The sequence below is a fragment of the Sorex fumeus genome, unplaced genomic scaffold (genome assembly GCF_029834395.1).
Source record: "Sorex fumeus unplaced genomic scaffold, SorFum_2.1 ptg000034l, whole genome shotgun sequence".
Classification (NCBI taxonomy): Eukaryota; Metazoa; Chordata; class Mammalia; order Eulipotyphla; family Soricidae; genus Sorex; species Sorex fumeus.
In genome coordinates, this window is record NW_026606091.1 from 29,679,427 (window position 1) to 29,692,382 (window position 12,956).

The 12,956-nt window shown below is 49.7% G+C and overlaps 1 protein-coding gene across 1 annotated transcript in view; it reads right to left on the reverse strand.

Moving 5' to 3' along the window:
* LOC130026620 (polypeptide N-acetylgalactosaminyltransferase 12-like) overlaps positions 1-12,956 on the reverse strand; it is a 124,649-nt gene that overhangs the window by 51,566 nt on the left and 60,127 nt on the right. The window lies entirely within an intron of this gene.

Here is a 12,956-nt window from a genome sequence, read left to right on the forward strand (position 1 = left end):
TGAGCTCCTTGTGCCTCAGCACCTGCTCAACCTTGAAGCCCACATGCGGGGGTCATTCAGGTGTGGGGTTGCAGCTGTGTGCTGCTTTTGGTACCAGCAGATGCATTCCAGGCTACAGACACTGCACCTTCTGGTCTTGCGTGCACATCTCTATCATGAGGCAGGGCCGAAGGCTGTCCAGATCCCACCACAACATTCAGGGCCCAGACATTCACACACAGGCCCAAGGAAAACAGCACATGGGGTAACCTGTCCCCTGCACATTCCTCAGGGGGTCATTCTCCCAAGACCTAAAAGAGGGGGCCTCCCCATACCTCGACCCGGCAGCCTCCCCGGTACTAGGACCCTCTGTGTGCAGTGAGGGCCAGTCCGCACCCCCACAACCCCTCTAGCCTCTTCTAGATTTTGATACATTATAGTGGGTGGCGTCCTGGCCTGTCCTTCCTCCCACCACCGCAGGCGGGCTCCAACCCTCACACTGGGTCTCCCCCGGCACCTTCTGTCAGGGTGGGCCTGACGGGCCTCCCTACCCCCACCCGGACCCTCGGGCCTGGCACCCACTAAGCATTGGGGGCAAGGTGGGGGCTCTTCCCGGTGGGCACACAGAGGGGGTGTAGACGCAACAGGCACCATGGGCATGGGCATGTCATGTCAGGTTCTGGTCCTTGGTGAGACCCCCACAGGACAGCTCATGCTTCATCAAGAAGCATGAGCCGTTCCCTGGCAGGACCCACCCACCCAATGCCACACACCCACACAGGCTGGGATGCATCCATTTGTAGAAACAATCTTGGAAACAGGACAGTGGCTGTCAGGGAGACTGATTCAGCCCTCTCCCCTCTCTCTCCTCTGCCACCAATTCATGATCCCCGAAACTGTCCCAGGTAGTGCCTAGAACTCAGTTGCTGACTGTTCCAGCCTCCATCCTTTTCAGGACTTCCTTTCCCAGAATAGAAAATGTGCACTGGAGGAGGGGGAGCTCTCGGCTCAGACTTTTGCTTGGTCTGTAGCCCATGAACCGAAGGTTTGAGTGTTGCCTCGTTTTCCCTGGGCCAGGACGGGTAGATGGTTGTAGCCAAGTGCCGTTTTGAAAATCGGATGCTCTGAATCAGTGTTTCCTCTAAGCACTGAGATCCTTCCAAGTACTGCTTCATTGACCCTCATGGCCTGTGTACATACCTGAGAGGTTTGGGGTTTGTGGGGATCTCTATTTTCTCCAGCCTTTGTGATCAGGAGACCCTGTAGTGCCAGGGAATGTTCTTGACCTCATGCATCCCAAGCCTGTACTGAGTCTCCTGAGACTTCTTTCTGGCCTTCTGGACAGAATTTTAACTCAAAAAGTGGAAAATGCCCTGGACCGTGCAAGGACAGCCCACAAACCGGAAATATCTCAACATTTAGGTAGAAAAGCGGGGGTGAGCAGGCATTCTCCACTCCTCTCTCCTGGGATATAGTCTATGGTGGGGGGTTGGGAGGTGGTCATTTCTTATTGCTACTCTTTGGACTATTTCTATGGGGGTGAGTATTTCTGCTCCTGGGACTCCTTATTGTGTAGTTTTGGAGAACATATCTCCTATCTGAGCTCTGTTCTCTGTTGTGGGACATTTCTCCCCCCAGAGCTAGTGTGTCTAGTATTGGAAAACAATTTTCCCCAACCTCCCTAGTGTTTTTTTCTGGAGGAAATTTCAGCTCTGCTCATCCCTGGTGCCGAGTAATTGTGAACATTTCTGTCCTCGGAACCCTGCTCTCTATAGTTAGGGGTAACCTCTGCACTGCTTGTCACTGGTGCCTACTGCTTGGGGCCTGTTTTTGCCTCCCAGACCACTAGTGTCTATTATTGGGGGACATTTCTGCCCCCCACATCCCCGGTGCCCAGTGATGGGGGACATTTCTGCCTCCAGATGCACAGTCTTCCCCACACCGCCAGCTTGTCCTTCTTGACTGTTACCAGCTCTAGTTCCTCGGGCTTTATGATCTCCACTGTGTTCGCCTCCACTTCAGTGCCCTTAGATTGACTGAAAATGGATAGACTGAGGATCAGCCCCAGGCTCTCAGCCAACCAAGGGAGGTGGATGGCTCGGGGGCAGAGTCCGCCTGGTTCTGCCCCCCGGGTATCCTGCCTCCTGACCCCCATTGGGGGCTTCTCCCTCTTAAGGACCCTGACACTCACATTTTCAGGACACCTTTGTGTCAAAGCAGCAGCCAAGTCCTGGCCTGAGTCAGGCCACTGTGGACTGTCCAAGTGGACTGTCACTGCTCAGGCAGAGTCACCAGTGGAGGGCCAGTGCTGTCACCCCCTTCCCCTCCCTCACCCCTCCACCTAACAGGGAAATCCCTCTTATGTCCACTAAGAACTTGAGCAATCTGTCCTTAGGGCACTGGGAAAAGGCTGGCCCTGTCTGCTTGCAGTACTTTTCTTTGGGTGTTGGCATCACACCCAGACATGCTCAGGCTTTATTCCTGACTTAGCTCAGGGACCATACCTAGTGGAACTAGAGGGGCCCATTGATCCAACGTCAGCAGTGTGCAAGAAGATCACTTTATCTGCTGGACTAATGCCTGCTCAAAGCAGTACTTTTCTTTCAGCTGCTTCCAAACCTAACTCTCCTTCCTGTAGAGTTGGGCTCCCTTAAAGATGCCTCACTCCCCCTTCTGTACGGCACAGTGCCCAGGGAGACAGCCCCGTGGAACCCGAGGCTTCCACTCCCGAGCACTTTCAGACTTTTCAAGAATGGGCCCCAGGGATATTGCTGGGGTTAAAGTGCTTGCCATGATGTGGCTCAACCCTGTTCAAGTCCTGTTACTAGGATCTCCTGAGCCCTGCTGAAGAGGAGAGGGGACCTCTGCCCACATTTCCCGCAAGCTAACTTCAGACAGACTACCCTGGAGAGCAGGAGCTGCCATAAGGCACAGGGTCTGGGAGAGATGAGACAGCACGGAAATCACCTGAGATGTCCCAGAGGTGGTCTGTAACACTGTTCAACTTAGAAAGCTTGGAAAATCCCCCAAATTTTCCTACGTTATTGATATGCTCCAGATCCTTCTTTGCACCCAGAAAGCTTGGTTATTTCTTGTTCCATACTTCCTGTCAGCTGCTTGCTAATACCCCGTCGCCCATCAGATCTGCTGTAAAACTGATCTCTTGCCTTGTGCGGTGTTCAGACTTTGGAGCTGTTCATAACATTAGCACTATTATCTCCTCATGTTCTCCCACATTCCAAAATGTGCCTTTTTTTCCTTTATGGGTCACACCCAGCGATGCACAGGGGTTACTCCTGGCTCATGCACTCAGGAATTACTCCTGGTGGTGCTTAGGGAACCATGTGGGATTCTGGGAATCAAATCCAGGTCAGCCGTGTGCAAGGCAAACACCCTACTCACTGTGCTATCACTCCCGTCCCTGCTGCTTGGTTTTTAGTTAGCTTTAGGCAGAAATTTTGGCAAAGTTCGTATGAGTTCATAGTCGTTGAAAACTCAAAGTTATATTAGTGCTGCAATTCTCATTTGTGAAACAACAAAACTCACTACCAAGCAGGGGAGAAAGCAGCAAGACAAGACCAAAAGTAAAAAGAGCGACACTCAAGCAGTGGCACCAGGGGTACAGGAGGAGTTGGCAGAGAGCATGGCAGCTGGGTGGCACTGCCACTCGTACAGAGGAGATAGCTCTACCCCAGTGGAGTGGTTAGGGCCAGACCCCAGTATCTCTAGTGTGCCCTTGGTCTAGAGGAGGCGAGAACAGGCAGGGAAGACAAGGGCCAGGGAGAAAGAAGGGAGCCAGAGCAGGAGCAGAGGTCAGGGTTGGAGGATGAGGAGGGGCAAAGGGCAGGCCCCAGATCATTGCCCCAGAGAGCCATGACATGCTGCAGGAGATAACAAAGTGCCAATATGACACCAGACCAGCTGTGACCCTCTGTGAATGGGAGTGGCAGACATTCAAAGTTGGGTAGCTTCCAGAAATGTCTACCGACACCAGGACCACTTGGACAGTCTGACAGAGTTACAGGGAGTCTCCAGGCAGGCAGGGAAGGCAGGGTAACTTGGTACCTACACTCCCAAGAAAAGCCTCGTGGAAACGGTCGCCCCATGACCTCCAAGACAGGGCAACATAGGAAGCAGAGCTCGATGAAGGTATCGGATGTGCAGCCCTTCCCTGCTTTTGCTGGGCCCGAGAATCCATGGTCTCAGCAGATTCTGGGGGTTCCACATGGGAAACAAGGTTCTCCCTGTTCCCAACTTTAGTACCTTATTGGCATTAGATCTCCTGACAGAGCTAGAAGCGCAAATAAATGTCCACCTTGACACTGTGGATTCCCCCTTTGGAAAATACCCTCTCCAGGCGCCCTCTAATGGCAGTATCATGCCCCTCTCCTGGTAAACTCATGCTAGGAGTGAGCCTCCAAAGACAGCCTCAATATCTGGTAGCCCATGAGGTGTGGCTAGGGATAGGGAAAGATACTGTGCAGGTCTGGGAGGCAGGAATAGTGGTGGGATGCAGCTCAACTGGGAGCAACCCATTGGCCTCAGTTGAGAAGTCATGACCTGCGCCGAGTCAGTGTGTCGCTCCTGCTGGTCACCTTGTGGTACCCAGCCCTTCCACTCTCTTGAGTCTGTTTTCCTCTAGTGCCCAATGATTGACAGGCCTGAACCTCAAAAGATGTGTTTCTCCCTTTGCAAATTGTTCCAGGAAGCACACCCCTGTTTGCCTTTGGGCCAAAGGATCCAGAGACAGGAGGAAACCTCAGTCACTGTGGACCCGTTGCCCAAGGATTCAAAAACTCGGCCACCTTCTTCAGGAAGACCCTGGCTCTGGACTTAAGAAAATCCTCCTTGGAGCCCTGGAATGGACCATCCTGCAGTCTGTAGATGATAAGGTCCTTGTGTCAGAAGCCTAAGAGGACTGAAGGAGAGCCTCAGAGGCTCTGCTCCAGCTCTTGGTTGAGGCTGGGCACCAGACCTCCTGGAAGAATGAGCATTTAGAAGTGAGAAAAAGAAAAACAAATAACCTAAAGAAATCAGCAGTAGGGCTCCAGAGGCTAACAGGTTGATCCTCTTTGTGCATGTGAAAGGGCATCAGGTTCTAGGTGCCCTGACCCTGAGTAGGGCCATTGGCAGAGGTCTGGGCATACCTGTCTCTGAGGCAGGGGGCTCTGATCTCTCGCTGTGCCACAGAGGTAAACAAACTATCTACCTCCAGGTCCCCATTCAGGGGTGACACTGATGACTAACAAAGGGCCCCAGTGGCTACCAATTGCCCAGATGGCACAGTCCCTGGGATTATGATGTGATAACCCACATCTAACTTTTGCAACTCTAGATTTTGATGTGAAAACCCACTCTAACTTTCGCGACCCCAGCCTTTTTGCTAATCCGATGGGACCCCATCCTCTGACTTGCAAGAAGCAGTGGATGAAATCTCTTGCTCAGAACCACTGAACAGTTCAGGAGCAGTATCCAACTTGAGTGGCATCCAGGTAAAGACCATAAGAAAGAAGCCCTGAATCCCTCTGGAAAGGCTGGAGGGGGGTGCGCTCGCAGAGGGATACGGACAAGCGTGAAACATGGTTAGATCCCATGATCCCTTAATTTTCATATTGAAAATTGAAATTTATTTCTTTGGATATATTTTTTGATTGGGTTTTTATTTTATATTTTGAGTTTGTTCCTGCACATATGGATGTGTTGGAGGCTGTGTACCTTTTTTTTTTAATCCAAGAATTTTCTTTTTATTTTTTTATTAGTGAAACACCATGAGGTGCAATTGTAGACTTATAAATTTTTGTGCCATGGTTTCAGTCACACAATGATCAAGTACCCATTCCTCTACCAGCAGCCATCCTCGACCACCACGGGTCCCAGCATTCCTCCCACCCCCCAACCCCCTTCCCACCCTGCCTTTTTGGCAGTGCATTCCCCCATTTTCTCTCTCTCTCTCTCCATTTGGGTGTTGTGGTTTGCAAGAGAGGCACTGAGTAGTAGTCATGTTTGGTCTATAGTCTACTTTCAGCATGCATCTCCCAACCTGGGAGGATCCACCCAACACCCTTTATTTGTTGCCCTCTTCTCTAGCTGAGTTTCCTTGGAGACTGTGTAACTTCTTTACATGCAGAGTGAGTCTCAATGTTGTTCTGTTTGGGTCAACTCGCCACTCCTAGTACGCAGCATCCCTGCCATGGGGGCACGTCTGCAATTGCTTTGTGTAGCCCCATAGCCTCATAGCCCCATAGCCCATTCCTCAATGGGAAGGGGCAGAGGAGGGGAGAAGGGAGGGTGCAGGAAGGAGGAGGGGGAGAGGAGAAGGGCGGGAAGGAAGAGGGAAGAAAGACAAGGTTGGGGTAGATGAATATGATTTTGACAGGGTAGGTAAATGACAGAATTACAGGTGAGTAAAAATTCTGTTGAACCATTTCTGACTCCTGGGGGGAACACATCACTTTCAGGCAGGTCACTTTGTGCCCTGGGCTGGGTGTCTGCAGCCTCCTTACCTCACGGGCATCACAGTCTGTCTGATCTTCTGCCAACACAAGTTGTCTTTGACGGGTTGTTGGCTCAGGTCTGTCTTGGATCTGGGTGTGATTTCCACCTCTAGGTGAGAGGGAGGATGGGGTGTGCATGGGGTGTCTTTAGGAAGGACACTCCCTTCTGTTTCTCACAGAACACTTGGGGTTCCAAGGCGGGTGTAGCCCGTAGGATGGCGGGGATCAAACCCAGATCAGCCACGTGCAAAGCAACAACCTACCACTGTAGTATCGCTCCAGCCCTTGAATTTCTTCTTGGAGGAAGTTTCTGTTCATTATTCCTCTCTGCATTTGTTTGATGGGGTTGGGAGATATTTTTTTTTGTAAAGTTCTACCAATGTGCTATATAACTTGGATATTAACATTTTATCAGCTAGGTATTGGGTAAATAAATTTTCCCATTCTGTGGGTTATCTTTATAGCTTAGACGCCACTGCTTTTTTTTATTAAAAAAAAGTATTAGATTGGTGTATCTTTGATTTTTCTGTTCTCTTTTCATGCTTTAAATTTTGCTGACATTTTTGCAAATTTTTATTTTGTTTTTATAAAGTTGTTTACAATAATTTATTACATTTAATATTCAAACACCAATTCCACCACCATCGTACCTTCCCACCACCATATTTTGAATGTTACCACTCCAAATCTTAGAGGTACTCTCCTGGGGTCATTAACATCGTACTCAGGGGCATGCAGATGACAGGCTCTAGACATGGTGAATCTCATGGCAAGGGCCACCCACAATCTAGAAGCAACTGCCAACTGCTGGCAGGACACACCTCGCCCAAGACACATACCCACATGGCCTGGGATGGATCCATTTATTGAAACAAGCTTGGAAATAGGACAGTGACTGTCAGAGAGTGACCCAGCATGCCTCCTTCCTCTCTCTTCTCCTCAATTCATTAGTGCCCAACCAGCCCCCAAAGAGTGTCTAGAACTGGTTGCTCTGATGTTTCCAGCCCCCATTAGCTTCAGGGCTGCCATATGGAGAAACGGGACTGTGTACTGGGGAGGGAGAGCACCCACCTCAAGCCCTTGTTTCGCTTTTGGAGCTATCATGTCTGAGGTTGGAGTGTGGCCCAGTTTAAATTTCTGCTCCCAACATCCCTGGTGCCTAGAGGTAGGAGACATTTTTGTCCCACTGATCCCTGCGGTCTAGTGTTGGGGGACCTTTCTGCCCCCTTGATCCCTAGGGTCTAGTGCTGAGGGAAAGTGGAAGAGTGGGGAGGAGGGAGGAAGGAGGAGGGTGGGAAGAACTGTATCAGGGCTAGATTAGTTGAAATTGAAGAACACAGGGTACATCATCAGGGTAGAAAATGTGGATTAATGGTGAACAAGCTTGCCAGCTGAAATCGAGCGGAAGAGCTGGATTCTGGTTATTTGGGGACAGGTCATTACAGGATCCAGATCTGAGATCTGCGGCCTCCTATTCCTCACAGACAGGAACAGGAGGGTCTCTCTGGGTTCTTCACACAATCCATCATCCCGCTCCCCAGGTCTGGACACCAGACCTTAGTCTCAAACCTTAGTCATCCAGATACTTAGACTTCTCCCATGCCACCAGCCTGTCCTTCGTGACCATCACCTCGAGTTCCATAGAGGTCATGGTCTCACAAACCTCCACTATGTTCACCTCCAACTCCGTGTTCTTCGACACTGGATTGACTATTGGGCACTCCAGGGTCTCAGCCAAGCAAGGAAAGTGGAGGCATCTCAGGGGTCCCGCATGGCTCCACCTCCCATATAGCCCCACCTCCAGATCCCCATCAGGAACTTCTCCCTCCTGGAGACCTACCCCACTACTCACCCTCTTCAGGGTACCCTTGGGATTCCAGTAAGGCCTGGGGCTCAGTTGCTCCTGATTTCAGGACTGAGGATCCCCTAAAGATGAAGGCACCAGGTGAGTAGGCAGGTCTAGGGCCTGATGCGCCTTCCTGTCCCTGAGCCCCTGGCCACCCCCTCACCTGGGTTTCCCTCAGCTCCCTGAAGGTGGCCTCCAGCAGGGCCTGCTGCCTTGTTAGCACCTGCTGCAGCGGTTCCATGAGCGAATTGTGCCTCAGCACCTGCTCGACCTTGGAGCCCATGTGAGTGGGGCATTCAGGTGTGGGGTTGCAGCTGTGTGCTACTTTTGGTACCAGCAGAAGCATTCTAGGCTGCAGGCACCCCTACCTCGACCCGGCAGCTTCCCCGCTACTAGGACCCTCTGTGTGTAGTGAGGGCCAGTCCACACACCCACAACCCCTCTAGCCTTTTCTAGATTTTGATATATTATAGTGGGTGGCGTCCTGGCCTGTCCTTCCTCCCACCACCGCAGGCGGGCTCCAACCCTCACAGTGGGTCTCCCCCGGCACCTTCTGTCATTTCTCCATATCCACCTTGTCCTGGTTCACTCCCCTTGCAGCTGATCCGGAGCTGACTCTGCAGTAGCACCTGCTCCTCCTCCTGCTCATTCTGAGAGACCGACACTGGTCAGAGGCCACGTCCTACTGCGGGAAGCCGAGATCCCAGTCCTGTTGCTGCCGCAGACACTCACCTGTTTGTCCTGCAGTCCCACCTGTGGGCACAAGGCTGGGAGTGAGGACAGGCAGCCAGGGCATCCTGCTCTGGGTCGAGGGATGTGGAGGTCAAGCACCGACTCCCAGGCCCAAGGCTGGCAGCGCCTGGGCAATCTGTCCCCTGCACAGGCCCCCATGCTCTTGCTCCAGCGGCCTAAGAGATGAGACCTCCCTTGACTGGGGACCCTGTCTCCTGTCCTGTGCTCAGGGATCACCCCTAATGGTGCTCAAGGATCCATAGTAGGTGCCAGGAATCAATCCAGGATAGAATTATGCAAAGCAGACACCTTACCACCTGTTCTAGCTTTTGATATATTACATTTCTTTGTTTGTTTGCTTCTTTGGTTTTGGAACCACAGCAGGGATCAGTCCCAGCCATGCTCAAAGGACTCTATGGGATGCCACAGATTGAAGTCAGATAGCCCAAGTGCCCTTCCCGCTCTACTATCTCCCAACCTCTTTGATCTTTTTCAAAATACAAATTTTAACTTTCCATTGATTTTGCTATATTGCATCCCAAAAGGAATACCAGTTTACAATGGGGCGTGTGAAATTCCCAAATGCTCCAGTGAGTCCCACTGCAATCAGAACCGCCCGTCCCACTCTTCCCTCTCCTCTTTTTGCTGTACTTGGACATTTATGGAGGGACATACCCAGTGTTGCTCAGGCCTCACTCCTGGCTCTGTACTCAGGGACGACTCCTGGTGGGGCTTCGGGATCATATGCGGTGCCCGGGGTCACATCTGAATTGGCTGTCCACAAGGCAAATGCCCTACCCTCTGGACTACCTTTCCAATCCTGCAAGATAGTTTTCTTGAAAGAAACTTACACAGTAAGATGTGAAGGGAGGACGTGTTCAAAACAGAATGTGAGCTGAAAGAGCTGACCACTCCCCCTAACATCTAATGGCCAGTAACTGCCTGTACCTTTCAATCACAAACTGCCACTAGGGAAGTTCCCTTGGACCTGTCCCCCACCCCCATCTCTGTACCCTGAGAGGCCTCTGCAGGTTCCCTGCAGCATTTTCCCACTTCCACATCTAATGCAAATGAAATTTGTTTGCCATTTATAAATGCCCATACAGAGTTTCCCCTTAAAGTCAATGAAATAATCATTTTTAAAAAAGAAATTAAGTAATGACATGTTGAGTGGTGCTCAAAGCAGGACACATTTGAACCACTGATCTACCTGTCATGGACTCTTTCCAAACTCAAGTCTAGCATCACATCTCCCCAATTCTATAACGATCCCTGCGCCTCAGCTGAGCTCTGGACTTTACCTCAGAAAATGTACTACACATCTAATTCTATAAATCCAAATATAAGCCATTCTCCTATTAAACTTTTTTTTCATTGAATGGATCTGAGATAGACCCTTACAAAGCTGTTCATGATTAGGCTTCAGTCATCATTGTTCACCCATCCCTCCACCAGTGTACATTGCCCACCTCCAATGTTTCCAGTTTCCCTCCCAACACCCGCCCACCCACCTCTCCACCCAGGCCAGCCTTTTTTAAAAAATTTTTATTAGTTTTCTTTGTACAGGTCCTTTACTTCCTTAGTTAAGCTGATTCCTAGGTACTTGATTTTCTGGGGCACAATTGTGAATGGGATTGTTTTTTTCATGTTGCTTTCTTCTCTCTCACTGTTTGCGTATAGGAAAGCCATGGACTTTTGGGTATTGATTTTATAACCTGCAACTTTACTATACGAGTCTATTGTTTCTAAGAGTTTTTTGGTGGAAGTTATTGGGTTCTCTAAGTAGAGTATCATATCATCTGCGAATAGTGAGAGCTTGATTTCTTCCTTTCCTACCTGAATGCCCTTAATATCTTTTTCCTGCCTAATCGCTATTGCAAGTACTTCCAGTACTATATTGAACAGCAGTGGAGAGAGTGGGCATCCCTGTCTCGTCCCTGATCTTAGAGGGAAGGCTCTCAGTTTTTCCCCATTGAGGATGATGCTTGCTGTAGGCTTGTGGTAGATGGCTTTAATTATGTTGAGGAAGGTCCCCTCTATACCCATTTTGGCTAGGGTTTTCATCATAAAGGGGTGCTGGATCTTATCAAATGCTTTCTCTGCATCTATTGATATGATCATATGCTTTTTATCTCCTGGGAATATATCCCAGAGAGGCAAAAATGTATAGTCGAAGTGACATCTGCACTTGTTTGTTCATTGCAGCCCTCTTTACAATAGCCAGAAACTGGAAGAAACCTGAATGCCCAAGAACAGATGACTGGTTAAAGAAACTTTGGTACATCTACACAATGGAGTACTATGTAGCTCTTAGAAAAGATGAAGTCATGAAATTTACATACAAGTGGTACAATATGGAAAGTATCATGCTAAGCGAAATGAGTCAGAAAGAGAGGGATAGACATAGAAAGATTGCATTCATCTGGGGGATATAAAGTAACAAAGTATGAGATTAATACCCAAGAATAGCTGAGATCAGCACCAGGAGGATTACTCCATAACTTAGAGGCCAGCCGGGTATCCTAGAGGAAAGGGCTATTCAGATAGAGAAGGGAGCACCAAATAAAGGATGTTTGGAGGATCCTCCCAGGAGGGGAGATGCATGTCGAAAGTAGACTATGGACTGAACATGTTTGCCACTCAATTCCTCTTTTGCAGACCACAACACCCAAAAGGAGAGAGAGAACACAGGGGATTGCCCTGCCACAGAGACGGGGGGATGGGGGGATGGGGGTGGGAGGGATATTATCCATGGTGGTGGAAAATGGGCACTGGTGGAGGGATGGGTATCTGATCATTGTATAATTGAAACCAAAGCACAAAAAATTGTAAATCTACAACTTTAAAAAAAATAAAATAAAATAAAGGGGAAAAAAAAAAAAAAAAAAAAAAAAAAAAAAAAATTTTTATTAGTGAAACACCATAAGGTACAGTTATAGACTTACAAATTTTTGTGTTTGGATTTCAGTTATACAATGATCGAGACCCATCCCTCCACTAGTGCCCATTCTCCACCACCACGGATCCCAGTATCCTTCCCACCCCCCATTCCCCCCATCCCACTCTGGCTCTGTGGCAGGGCATTCCCTTTTGTTCTCTCTCTCCTTTTGGGTGCTGTGGTTTGCAAAAGAGGCATTGAGTGGCATTCATGTTTGGTCTATAGTCTACTTTCAGCATGCTTCTCCCATCTAGGCAGGACCCTCCCAACACCCTTTACTTGGTGCTCCCTTCCCTATCTGAGCTGCCTTTTCTTCCAGCATGTGTGGCTGACCTCCAAGCCATGGAGCAAACCTCCTGGTACTTATCTCGACTATTCTTGGGTGTTAGTCTCCTATTTTGTTACTTTATATTCTACAGATGAATGCAGTCTTTCTATGTCTGTCCCTCTCTTTCCGACTCATTTCACTTAGCATGGTACTTTCCATGTAGTACCACTTGTATGTAAATTTCATGAATCCATCATCCCGCTCCCCAGGTCTGGACACCAGACCTTAGTCTCAGACCTTAGTCATCCAGATCCTTAGTCTTCTCACACGCCACCAGCCTGTCCTCCATGACCATCACCTCGAGTTCCATAAAGGTCATGGTCTCACAAACCTCCACTATGTTCACCTCCAACTCCGTGTTCTTCGACACTGGATTGACTATGGGGCACTCCAGGGTCTCAGCCAAGCAAGGAAGGTGGAGGCATCTCAGGGGTCCCGCCTGGCTCTACCTCCCATATAGCCCTACCTCCAGATCCCCATCAGGAACTTCTCCCTCCTGGTGACCCACCACACCACTCACCCTCTTCAGGGTACCCTTGGATTTCCAGAAAGGCCTGGGGCTCAGTTGCTCCTGATTTCAGGACTGAGGATCCCCTAAAGATGAAGACCCAGGTGAGTAGGCAGGTCTAGGGCCTGATG